The sequence below is a fragment of the Schistocerca gregaria genome, chromosome 5, assembly GCF_023897955.1.
Source record: "Schistocerca gregaria isolate iqSchGreg1 chromosome 5, iqSchGreg1.2, whole genome shotgun sequence".
In the NCBI taxonomy this organism is placed as follows: Eukaryota; Metazoa; Arthropoda; class Insecta; order Orthoptera; family Acrididae; genus Schistocerca; species Schistocerca gregaria.
The window spans coordinates 237,489,780-237,501,925 of record NC_064924.1 but is presented as its reverse complement, the minus strand read 5'-3'; the positions used below and the strand labels follow the sequence as shown (position 1 = coordinate 237,501,925).

Below are 12,146 nucleotides of genomic sequence, written 5' to 3'. Positions count from 1 at the left end.
CTGCGGGAATCCCGCCCAGTCCAGGGGACTTGCCCCTAGGACTCCGTTTCACAGCTGCATCTAAGTCATCAAAGGTAAAAGGTTCATTTAAAACAGCCCTATCCTGTCTCGTTAACACACGTGGCACTCTCTGCAAAAAATCGCGCAGCGCCGCGGCGTCTACGTCCACTTGTCTAAAGAGCGTCGCAAAATGCGCGTGAACTTCCCGTTCAATGGCCGCACCATCTGAGGTGGACGTGCCGTCCTGCTGGATCCATTTACGGATAGCCAAACGCTCGCGCCGCCGGCGCTCCCTGTGTAGGTGGTAAAGAGAGAGCGGTTCCCCTTCTACGTCACCCACCGGTTGGCTCCGCGCGATAGCCCCAGCATCCTTCCGACGAAGATCATCGAGGAGCTTGGCCTTAAATTGATTAAAAACAGGAAGCAAGTCAGGAGACGCCGTGACCCGCTGAGCGAGATCCTGAGCGCCGCATCGAGACTAAAATCGATTAAAAAACGCCTAATAGCCGGCTTGGCTACCCCCACCCACCAAACGAGAGTATTGCCGTCATCGCCTTTATCACGCAAGAGCTTGCGCCACAACGCAGTAAACTGAGACGTGAGACTGGCATCGTCCAAAAGACTACAGTTAAATTTCCAAGTATTGTTGCGCCGAGTAGGGCGCGCACGCGGTAGGAGGAGCTGACACAAGTAGCTGCAATGGTCTGAAAAAATGACCGGCAACACGTCCGCCTTCCGGACGTGGGCGGCGAGCGGCGAAGACACATAGATCCTGTCGAGTCTACTGTGACCGGTGGCGTAAAAGTGCGTGAAATGCGTCTTGTCCGGATTAAGGACACGCCACGTGTCCCGGAGCCGAAAGCTGTCAACCAACGTACGCAATTCCTGGCACCAGTTAGGACGCGGCGCCTGATCTCGACCATCAATTACTGCATTAAAGTCACCACCAATCACTAAGTCAGTACGATTGTGATGGAGAAGTTGACGAAGATCCTGACCATAAAAATTATTACGCGCTGGTTTGTCACCAGCATGAACGTACACATTAACAAAAGCAACACCGTTAATGGTACATGCAATAGCGCGGCCATTTGGCAATATTTCAAGATTGTCAACATCAAATTCTGGACGAATTAAGATGGCAGTACCAGTCTGTTCGTCCGACATTATATTATCAACGACAGTAAAATCAGAATTGTCAAGTAAAAACAACAGAGCCTGATGCGTAACTTCCTGTAAGAATGCCACATGACAATGGGAATCATGTAAAAAAGCGAGTAAGGCCGACAACTTGTGTGGATTACTCAGCTTGTTAACATTGATAGTTAAAATATTCCACGAACAACGCTCAGGCTCCATACACAATTAAAAGACACAAGCACAAAAAACTCCTCATTTAAAAACAGACAGCAGACATGGACGGAATTCCAGCCACCAGAAGGATAAAAGGTATGCTAAAAAGACGGGTTTTAATTCCCGTCAACCGGATTAGGGGACAACAAAGGAATCAGTAAGTCGTCTCACCACCTTCCACGTCCTCCGCCCACGCAGTGGGGTGGACGGGAGTGGGAGTGGACGCGGTCCCAGAATCTGCGCCACCGAAAGCTACCGACAAAGGATCAACGGCGGGCATCTCCACGTCGGAAGAAGTCGGCACTCGCTCGGGGGCAGAAGGACAGACACGACGCTGGTGGGTGTCTTCGGCCTTCCGTTTCGTCGGCAATTGCGGCGTCGCCACAGCCAAAGCCGTGTCGGCCGTCACAACTGAATCGGAACCAACGGGCTGCTGACTTAAAACGGTTCGTAAATGTCGAACAGCGACATCACGCTTCTGATCGGCAACGTTAGGATCGTCAGGCAAACGCTGGCGAGAAGCGGCACGCCGTTGTTGTTGTTGATGTTGTGATTGCTGTGTGTGACGCCCGGAGCCGGAAGCCTGAGACTGCCGCCGCTCGGGGTCTAGGTCCCGACGCGCGACACGCTGTTGTGAGTCCTGCCGACCAACCCGCGACTGCCGGGAAGCGGCGGGGGAACGATCAGCCGGAGACGGGCTGCGGTCCGGTCGTGTAAACCCCCTGCCTGAGGAAGGCGACCGACCGACACTGCGTGCTCGTTGCCTGTTAGAACTTCGAGACGGAAATTCATCACGCCGCGGTTTCGGAGTCGCAAAAAAATCCTGCGAGTCCACGGCAGCAGTGGGAACGGGAGCACTGGCGGCCACGTCAACGAAGTCAGTCACCGTACCAGAGAATTCCGGTAGCGACACAGTCTGCGAAACAGCTGCCGACACTAAATCAGTCGCCGACGTAGGCGCGGGTTCGGACACAGTTGCAAGTGAAACATCGGGCAGAGACAGAATTTCGGCAGCCTGCACAGTAGCCGTAGCCTGTGCAGAATCCTCAGACTCAGAAACAAGGTCACTGCTGGGAGGGGACACATACATGGCAACCGCGCCGGCAGCGATGTTAGCATCGGCCACGCGGCTCGAAGATGCGGTGGGGGGGAGGGGGGGCTGTACCTAAGACCGTGGCGGCGACAGAGGCAAAGCTGGCCCCACGCAAACTGTCGTCAATCGGTAACTGAGCGGGCCGTTTGCGTTTCGGGCAGTCTTGCCGGTAATGACCGACACCATTGCAAAATGAACAAGTTTGAGGCTGTCCACTATAAGTCACAAACGCACGGTGGCCGTTGACCAAAATAAAGGACGGAATGTGTTGCCTGACAACCATTTTCACGCTCCGCACACCGTTCTCGACTTGAAAATTGTATGCAGACGACCATTTCTCCTTCACAACAGATAACACAGTGCCATATGGCCGCAAGTGACGAGAAATAGTGTCGTTGCGAATTTCAAACGGAAGGTTAAAGATCCGTATTTGTCGAACACCAAAACCAGCGTGAGACACAGTTACATTACTAATATTTCCGTTAAGGTGGCGAAATTTGCGAATACCGTCATTAACAGAAACAACAGCATCACACAGATCGGAAGATTTGAGTTTCAAAAACACAGAATTTAAGAACGTATCGAACTTAATACCGAGTACGTCAGTAGTAGACAACAACAAATCCTCAATTAACCAACGATGAATTTCAAAAGCCGAGGGTTTTTCTACGGAACGATCAAACTCGCACTGAACATTGTTCTGTCTCTCTTCACTGTCATTATAAACCAAATCCATTACTTACAGTCAGTAGAAGTTTAACCACGTGGCAAAGGAAGCAGACGACACGCGAGGCGCCGCCGGCCAAGTCGCACAAGGAAGTACTGCTCGCTCGGCACCGAGGTGTTGCCAGGCGGGCAGACAGCCAAGTACTAACCGGGCCCGATGTTGCTTAACTTCGGTGATCGGACGAGAACCGGTGTATTCAACATGGTATGGCCGTTGGCGTCCTTATACAGTAGCCGCACGGCAGAAGAAGGCTTCGCCTCTCCTCCCAACACACGCAATCGCCGTTTTCGGTGGCACATTTGACGCAAAGCACGTCCTTCCACCTCGAAGGCGACGCGCAGTGCGGCGCGCCGCCACGTGGGTCAGACGCACAACACAGCTGCTCGTTGCACCGCCTGTCATTCGTTTGTTCGACAAAGTATCCATCTCTTGTAGCGACGAAAGGTAAATTTTTGTTTACAAATTTGCCGTTGTGCACTGCTACAAAACAATATGCCCTGACGTATTTCACAACATTTCTGTCACTTCACACTGTTTTGTTATTTCCAGAGACTCTTTGGAAGTCTTCCTTGGCGCACTCTTTTCAAATTGAGTTCCTTAACATCGTATCTTACGATAGTTTAAAATCAGTATGGAAGCGTCTTTGTCACATGAGAAAGGTAGCATGAAAAAAGGGCTGGCAGGGGTAGTGACAAGAAAGCAAGAAATGAAGACAGAGGGAAGCGGTCTCACCTGCCTGACACTCGTCGCGCTTCCAGATATTTGCGTAATTCGCACGGTGCATTCTCGGCTGTCCCCTTCCGTCCCGACTTGTCCCGACTGCCGCTCGCTGCCGCTCGGGTCGCGGTCCATATGACAGCACAAGCACGAGAAACATCTGCGAGATGGGCGCGGGCCGAACCGGCATGTCCGAGGCGCCGTGTGCGGCCGTTCGGAGCTACCAGAGCAGCTCTGTGCTGCGCCGTGCCGTGGAAAGGTGCGAAAACACGCACACAAGACACAGGCTGTTCCACAAAGCATCCATCTCTTGTAGCGACGAAAGGTAAATTTTTGTTTACAAATTTGCCGTTGTGCACTGCTACAAAACAATATGCCCTGACGTATTTCACAACATTTCTGTCACTTCATACTGTTTTGTTATTTCCAGAGACTCTTTGGAAGTCTTCCTTGGCGCACTTTTCAAACTGAGTTCCTTAATATCGTATCTTACGATAGTTTAAAATCAGTATGGAAGCATCTTTGTCACATTAGAAAGGTAGCATGAAAAAAGGGCTGGCAGGGGTAGCGACAAGAAAGCAAGAAATGAAGACAGCCAGAGTTCCCAGGCGGTCGCCGATCCAAATACTAACGTTGTTGCTTATCTTCGGTGGTCGGACGGGAACAGGTTTTTTTTTTTAATGTAGTTAGTTTTTGGAATTTAGCGCTCCTACTAAACAGTAGGCTCTGACGCATTTCAAGAGCACTTCTGTCGATTCGCAGTGATTCGTTATTTTCAACGAGTTCCTAGCACTCTTCCTCCCCGCATTCTTGTTCAAACTGAGTTCGTTACCGTAATTTCGCATCTTACGTTTAATACAGTAGTTTAAAATGCTTGTGGAAGCATCTTTGTCGCACCTGAGAGTTTGTATGAAAAGAGAGCTGGCAGGTGTAGTGACGTAAAATTTAAAAAAAGAGAGGGAGCCAACAGCACCTTTTTTCCATTGTTTTTGTTTTTATTTTTCTTGTTTTTTTTCGTTTTTTTTTTCTTTCCATTTTTTTACGGGCCTCCCAACTCCCCTTATAGCTCGGCCTTTACACTCTCCATGAAATGCCTTCTGATTGGCGAGCTTCAAATGCTATCTATAAGGGTGCTGTTGGCTCCTTATAGGTGGACTGGTAGACGCATTGGCTAGTAATGCCTTCTTCGGCGATGCGCGCATGGACCATGATGCGGTACTGCGTCTTGTATACGAATCAAAAGAAAATGGTTTCTCCAAAACTTGAGAACAAAAACGTTAAAATCACTCAAATTATACTTCAAAACGGAAAATAAAAATGTCTCCACACCGTAAAAGCTCGCTTGAACGACGGCGGAAAGTGGTCGCCAACTTCCATGGCCACCAGAACGCAGTATCTGCCGAAAATGTATATCACACTAGGAAAGAAAAAATAAATCTAATCAAACCGTCTCCGCCAATGTTCTTCGGATATGACGGCGAGAAGAATCACAAACTGAAAAACGTCCACCCACAGAAAGTATAAGGAATCCAACGTACATGCACACGTAAAAGTAAGGAAAATGTCCTTCTCGACACTGTCTCCTCAGTCTCTTGGGAGAAAAAATGAAAAAAAAATGTCCTCAGAACAAAGAAAAACAGATAAATAAAGCACAAGTTAACTCCTACTAATAAAACATCCACATAACCCGAGAACAGGATACGTTGTCGATAATGTTCGTTCCATATAACACACATTGGCATTCAAATTTAGATCCATCATTCGTAGAAAGAAAGTTCCGTCGTAAGCAAAGTCCCGTCGAAGCAACATAATTCATAGCACCGGCATTACCACTGGAGGATAACGCGATAAAAGTCAAAATTGGTAGGCAGTCCTATGTAGATATCAACAATTTAGCATAGGCATGGTCCAAGGCCACACGCAAAAAATTGGCAAAAGTCTGAGTATAAGCTGCACGAGCAAGGTCCTGACGGTGTTCCGTCCACAAATAGGATAGAAAATCGACGGCATCAGTTTCTTTCAGGGTAAAGATACAGTAAACTGTATGTCCAAGAATCCATAACGTCGCATTCCTTTTGGTGGCCGGGTAAGCCGCGCACTGAGGCACTATGGCGTCCATGGCTGTCACGTGCCGCCTGTCCACCCTGTTAATCAGACGAACCATGTCACAGGCAATGTCCCAGACCACACGAAATTTGTCACACACAAAACGATGTTCGATAGTGTCCTCCTCTGCACACAATTCACACTCTCCCGAAGAAATCAAATCAATAGAACAAAGATTGGCATTTGTCGGGATAGTCCGGTTGACCACTTTATACCAAGTTGCATGAACGGCGGCAGGGACGGCGGCGGTAGCAAGGTTCTTCCACACCAGCTTACAATCATGCTGTGGCAACCGATATTCCCATTTGTTCCTAATCGGCGTCCCTCGAAGAGCTCGAATTATCTCAGTAACACTACATGTACAGACGTCACCAAACACAAGATAACTATTGTAAACATAATAGCGGCACACGAAATACAACACATACGGAATGTGACTGATTGAAACAGGGGCTACTACTGATGGTGGGTGGTAATGTCGAAACAAGGCAGCTGTCGGACTGTGCGGCCCCTTGTCAATCACCTCTGTGGTCCGTTTCACAAGGAGCGCCGCACACTTAGATCGGAAGTCAACCAAACCTAGCCCCCCTTCCTGCAAGCTTAAAGTACACGTCGCCAAGGAGACCTTAAAAATATCGCCCTTCCATAGCAGCCAATAAACTGCTTGTTGGATGGCCCTTTCCAATTCTTTTGGCACTGGGAGAACTTGTGCCAGATACCACGCTTTGGCGAAGATATTCGTGTTAATGAGAGCCACCTTCTGACGAAGCGCCAGGTTCCGAGAGGCGTAGAGTTTAGCAACAGCTCCGATCTTGTATAATGTGGAACGCCAATTAAGAGCTTCCATACGCTGTGTGTTGTCAGTTAGAATGACACCGAGCACCGTGTGCTGTTGCTTCACACAAAACCAATCGCCGCTGACAGTGCGTAATCGAGGTGTAAGGGGAAGCAAGACAGTCTTACGAGGGTTGACGATAGCCCCCGTCGCCCTCTCAAAACGGTCCAAAACACCACGCAAGCGATCAAGATCCTCTGGGTGATCAATGAAGACCCCCAGGTCATCAGCATACGCCCGACATACCAGCTGAACGTCGCCGAGCCGAATACCCCGGCACTCCCGGGCTATACAACGTAGGAGTGGGTCCAACGCCAAGGCGAAAAGCGCCATAGGCAGAGGACACCCCTGTCGGACAGAACGACCAATGGGGATGACGCTACCAGGAATACCGTTGATGACCACCCGAGAAGTGGCATTACGCAAGATATTGTACACCATCTTCGTTACTTTGGACCCAAAACCCAGGCCGATCATCACTCGCCGCAGATAGGAGTGGCTGATCCGATCAAAGGCGTTTTTAAAGTCTACCAGCAAGATCGTAGCCGCTCGGAGCCTGTGACCCTTTACATATCCGATGCAGTCGCGATAAGCCAGGACGGCATCGAAAATGTTCCTGTCGGCCACAGCACAAGTTTGATATTCACTGATGACCTTGGGCAGAACGACCTGCATCCTGTGCGTAACACACCGCGCCATAATCTTATAATCAGCGTTCAAGAGGGTTATAGGGCGAACACTGTCTATACGCGGCGTCGCGGTTGATTTAGGGAAAAGTGCAACACGCCCTTCCGCAAACTCCGCCGGGATGTCAACACCGTTATGGATTTCGTTCATGATCACAGTTAAAACATCGCTTAAAAGAGGGAAAAATTTTAAATAAAATTCCGCGGGGATTCCGTCCATACCAGGGGATTTGCCCCTAGGACTACTTTTCACCGCCGCACAGAGATCCTCAGAAGCAAAAGTTGCATTAAGATGGGCCCTGTCTTGTCGCGTTAAAACATGTGGGTCCCCCTGCAAAAAATCGCGGAGCGCCCCGGGGTCGGCGTCTACTGGGTGAAAGAGCGCAGCAAAGTGATCATGGACCTCCCGCTCAATATCCACCCAGTCGGAAGTAGTCGTCCCATCCTGTTTGAGCCACTTACGAATAACCAACCTCTCCCGCCGCCTCCGCTCCCTGTTCAGGTGGTAGAGAGAGTGCGGTTCCCCCTCAACGGCACCTACAGGTTGGCTGCGCGTGACCGTCCCAAACCCCTTCCGGCGAAGATCGTCAAGAAGTTGAGCTTTAAACTGATTAAAAACCGGAAGCAACTGTGGAGACGTAGTGACCCGCTGAGCTAGATCTTTTAAACAGGACTGGTAAAAACTCGCCGTCGACCGGCGCCAATGCGCCGCATCGCGACTAAAATTGATTAAAAAGCGCCTGATGGCCGGCTTCGCTACCTCCACCCACCACCTGATGGTACTGCCGTCGTCGCCCTTGTCACGCAAGAGCTTGCGCCACAAAGCAGTAAATTGGGACGCAAGAGCGTCATCATCTAAAAGACTGCAATTCAGCTTCCAGATATTTGGACGCCGAGGAGGTCGCGCACGCGGTAAAACAAGCTGACACAAAAATCCACAATGGTCAGAAAAAATAACTGGCAATACTTCCGCCCTTGTGACATGGGCGGCAAGCGGCAACGACACACAAATTCTGTCCAATCGACTATGTCCGGTGGCATAAAAGTGGGTGAAATGTGTTTTATCCGGGTTGAGCACACGCCACGTGTCCCGCAAGCGAAAAGTGTCAACCAAAGTGCGCAACTCTTGACACCAATTAGGGCGCGGCTCCTGATCCCTACCATCAATAACGGCGTTAAAATCGCCACCAAGCACTAATTCATTAGTATTGCGATGGAGCAATTGACAGAGATCCTGGCTGTAAAACTGATTCCGCGCTGGTTTATCACCGGCATGGGCATAGACATTAACAAAAGTGACACCATTAATAACACAGGCGATTGCGCGACCATTGGGCAATATTTCAACGTCACTGACATCAAAACCCGGACGGAATAAAATGGCAGTACCAGTCTGTTCATCCGACATGATATTATCAATAACGGTAAAAGCAGTGGAATCAATAAAATACAAAAGAGCCGTACGCGTAACTTCCTGTAATAACGCGACATGACAGTGAGAATCACATAAAAAAGTGTGCAAAGCCGATAACTTATACTGGGCACTCAATTTGTTTACATTAACAGTTAAAATGATCCACGAACAATGCTCAATATCCATACACAATTAAAAAAGAGCACAATAGATAAAAAACCCTACATGTGGAGAAAAACAGCAATGATCGGCAAACGGCAACCACCACAAAAGGATAAAATATACACCAGAGAGACGGGTTGAAATCCCGTCAGCCGGATCCATAGCATCCAACCGGCGCAATGCACTAAAAAAGACGACCATGATAGGCCGTCCCCCATTGAAAACAGAGCACGGCTCCCATAACCCGTCATTTAAAGCAGATAGAACATCGACGCCGAATAACGACGGAGGATCTTGCGGCGGTCGGTGAATAAAGGCAAACGGAGCTGACCACGCGAAAACGACCAACAAAAAACCAAACGAGGGCACCGCAGAAGCAGCAATAAAATAGCTAAAAAAAACACGGATCATGCAAATGTGCGCGAGAGGAGGAAACAACACTTGCACACACTAAGTCGCGTCACTGGCCTCCACGTCCGCCGCCCAGTCCTGGGGGGCGGCGGGAGGGGGGTGTGGGGGTGGCGCGGTCCCAGAATCCGTTCCACTAGAGTCCACCGACATGGGACCAACGACAGACATCTCGACATCAGGAGAAGAAGCCGGCACACGTTCAGTAGCAGAAGGACAAACGCGACGCTGGTGTGTGTCTTCCGCCTTACGTTTGGTCGGCAATTGCGGTGTCAACACAGCCGAAACAGTGTCGGTCGGTTGCCCGGAGTCGTCGCCTGCGCCCGGCTGGCTTAAGACAGTCCTTAAGTGCCGAACAGCGACGTCACGTTTTTGATCAGCAACATTGATTTCGGCAGGCAGCTGACGGCGAGGAGAAGCGCGCCGTTGTTGTGGTTGGTCCACGGGCTGACGCCCAGAGCCAGGAGCCTGAGACGAACGCCGCTCGTCGGCAAGGTCCCGTCGGGAAGCACGCTGTTGGGAAGCCTGCCGACCGGGTCGTGTCGGTCGGGAGGCGTCGGGGGAACGCCCAACCGGAGACGGACTGCGATCGGGTCGCGGAAGACCCCTATCAGAGGGAGGCGACCGACCAACACTACGCGCACGTTGCCGACTTGAACTACGAGACGAATGTTCGTCCCGTCTCGGTTTCGGTGCTACAAAAAATGCCTGTGATTCCACAGCAGCAGCGGAATTAGGAGAACCGGCAGGCACAGTAACAGGGGCAGTCAAAGAACCGGACGGTTCTGGGACTGTTACTGACAACGAAACAGGTTCCGACACTAAATCACGCGCCGACTGCTGCACGGGTTCGGACACTGTCTCTTGTGAAACATTCGTTACTACCAGATTTTCGATAGTTGTCCCGTCAGCCGGAGCCGGAGACATTGAATCTAACACAGCAGACACAGAAGCAGAGTCACTATCGGTAGTGGACACATCCATAGCCATCGGGGTGGCAGCAAAGTTAGCGTCATCTACACGGGGCGCCGGCGCGGGGGGGGGGGGGGGGGGCGGTACCCAAACCCGTGGCGGCCACAGGAGCAAAGCTGGCATCATTCAAATTATCTACAGTACGCAGCTGGGCAGGCCATTTGCGTTTAGGACAATCCTGTCTATAATGGCCAACGCCACCACAAAAAGAACATGTTTGTGGCTGTCCACTATAAGTAACGAACGCGCGGTGGCCGTTAACCAAAACAAACGAAGGAATGTGCTGTCTAACAACCATTTTTACACTTCTCACTCCTTTTTCTGCTTGAAACAAGTACGCAGAGGACCACTTTTTCTTCACTACAGATAAAACAGTGCCATTCGGCCGCAAATAACGAGCAATTGTGTCATTTCGAATTTCAAATGGTAGGTTGAACACACGAATTTGCCTAATGCCAAAGCCAGCATGCGACACATTAACATTGCTTACGCGACCGTCAAGATGACGAAATTTTCGGACACCGTCATTGACAGACACAACATGATCACACATTTCGGAACGTTTCAACTTCAAGAACACAGAGTTAAGAAAAGTATCGAATTGGATACCGAGAACGTCATCGTGCGTTAACAACAGATCTTCTAGAATCCAACGGTGGATTTCAAAGGCCGAGGGCTTGTCTACAGAACGATCGAACTCACATTGAATGTTATTTTGGCGTTCCTCACTGTCATCGTAAACCGTTGCCATAACTTACACTCTGTGATGAAATATACAGCCGCTAGGCAGAGAAGAGCAGACGACACGCGAGGCGCCGCCGGCGAAGTCGCACGCGGAAGTACTGCTCGCTCGGCACCGAAGTGTTGCCAGGCGGGCAGACAGCCAAGTACTAACCGGGCCCGATGTTGCTTAACTTCGGTGATCGGACGAGAACCGGTGTATTCAACATGGTATGGCCGTTGGCGTCCTTATACAGTAGCCGCACGGCGGAAGAAGGCTTCGCCTCTCCTCCCAACACACGCAATCGCCGTTTTCGGTGGCGCATTTGACGCAAAGCACGTCCTTCCACCCCGAAGGCGACGCGCAGTGAGGCGCGCCGCCACGTGGGCCAGACGCACAACACAGCTGCTCGTTGCACCGGCTGTCATTCGTTTGTTCGACAAAGTATCCATCTCTTGTAACGACGAAAGGTAAATTTTTGTTTACAAATTTGCCGTTGTACACTGCTACAAAACAATATGCCCTGACGTATTTCACAACATTTCTGTCACTTCATACTGTTTTGTTATTTCCAGAGACTCTTTCGAAGTCTTCCTTGAAGCACTCTTTTCAAACTGAGTTCCTTAATATCGTATCTTACGATAGTTTAAAATCAGTATGGAAGCATCTTTGTCACATGAGAAAGGTAGCATGAAAAAAGGGCTGGCAGGGATAGCGACAAAAAAGCAAGAAATGAAGACAGCCATAGTTCCCAGGCGGTCGCCGATCCAAATACTAACGTTGTTGCTTATCTTCGGTGGTCGGACGGGAACAGGTTTTTTTTTAATGTAGTTAGTTTTTGGAATTTAGCGCTCCTACTAAACAGTAGGCTCTGACGCATTTCAAGAGCACTTCTGTCGATTCGCAGTGTTTCGTTATTTTCAACGAGTTCCTAGCACTCTTCCTCTTCTTC

General features: G+C 50.0%; 1 pseudogene; it reads right to left on the bottom strand.

The window, feature by feature from the left end:
- Positions 1 to 3,273: 3,273 nt before the first annotated feature.
- LOC126274533 (5S ribosomal RNA) lies at positions 3,274 to 3,391 on the bottom strand (annotated as a pseudogene).
- Between the last annotated feature and the right edge of the window lie 8,755 nt (positions 3,392 to 12,146).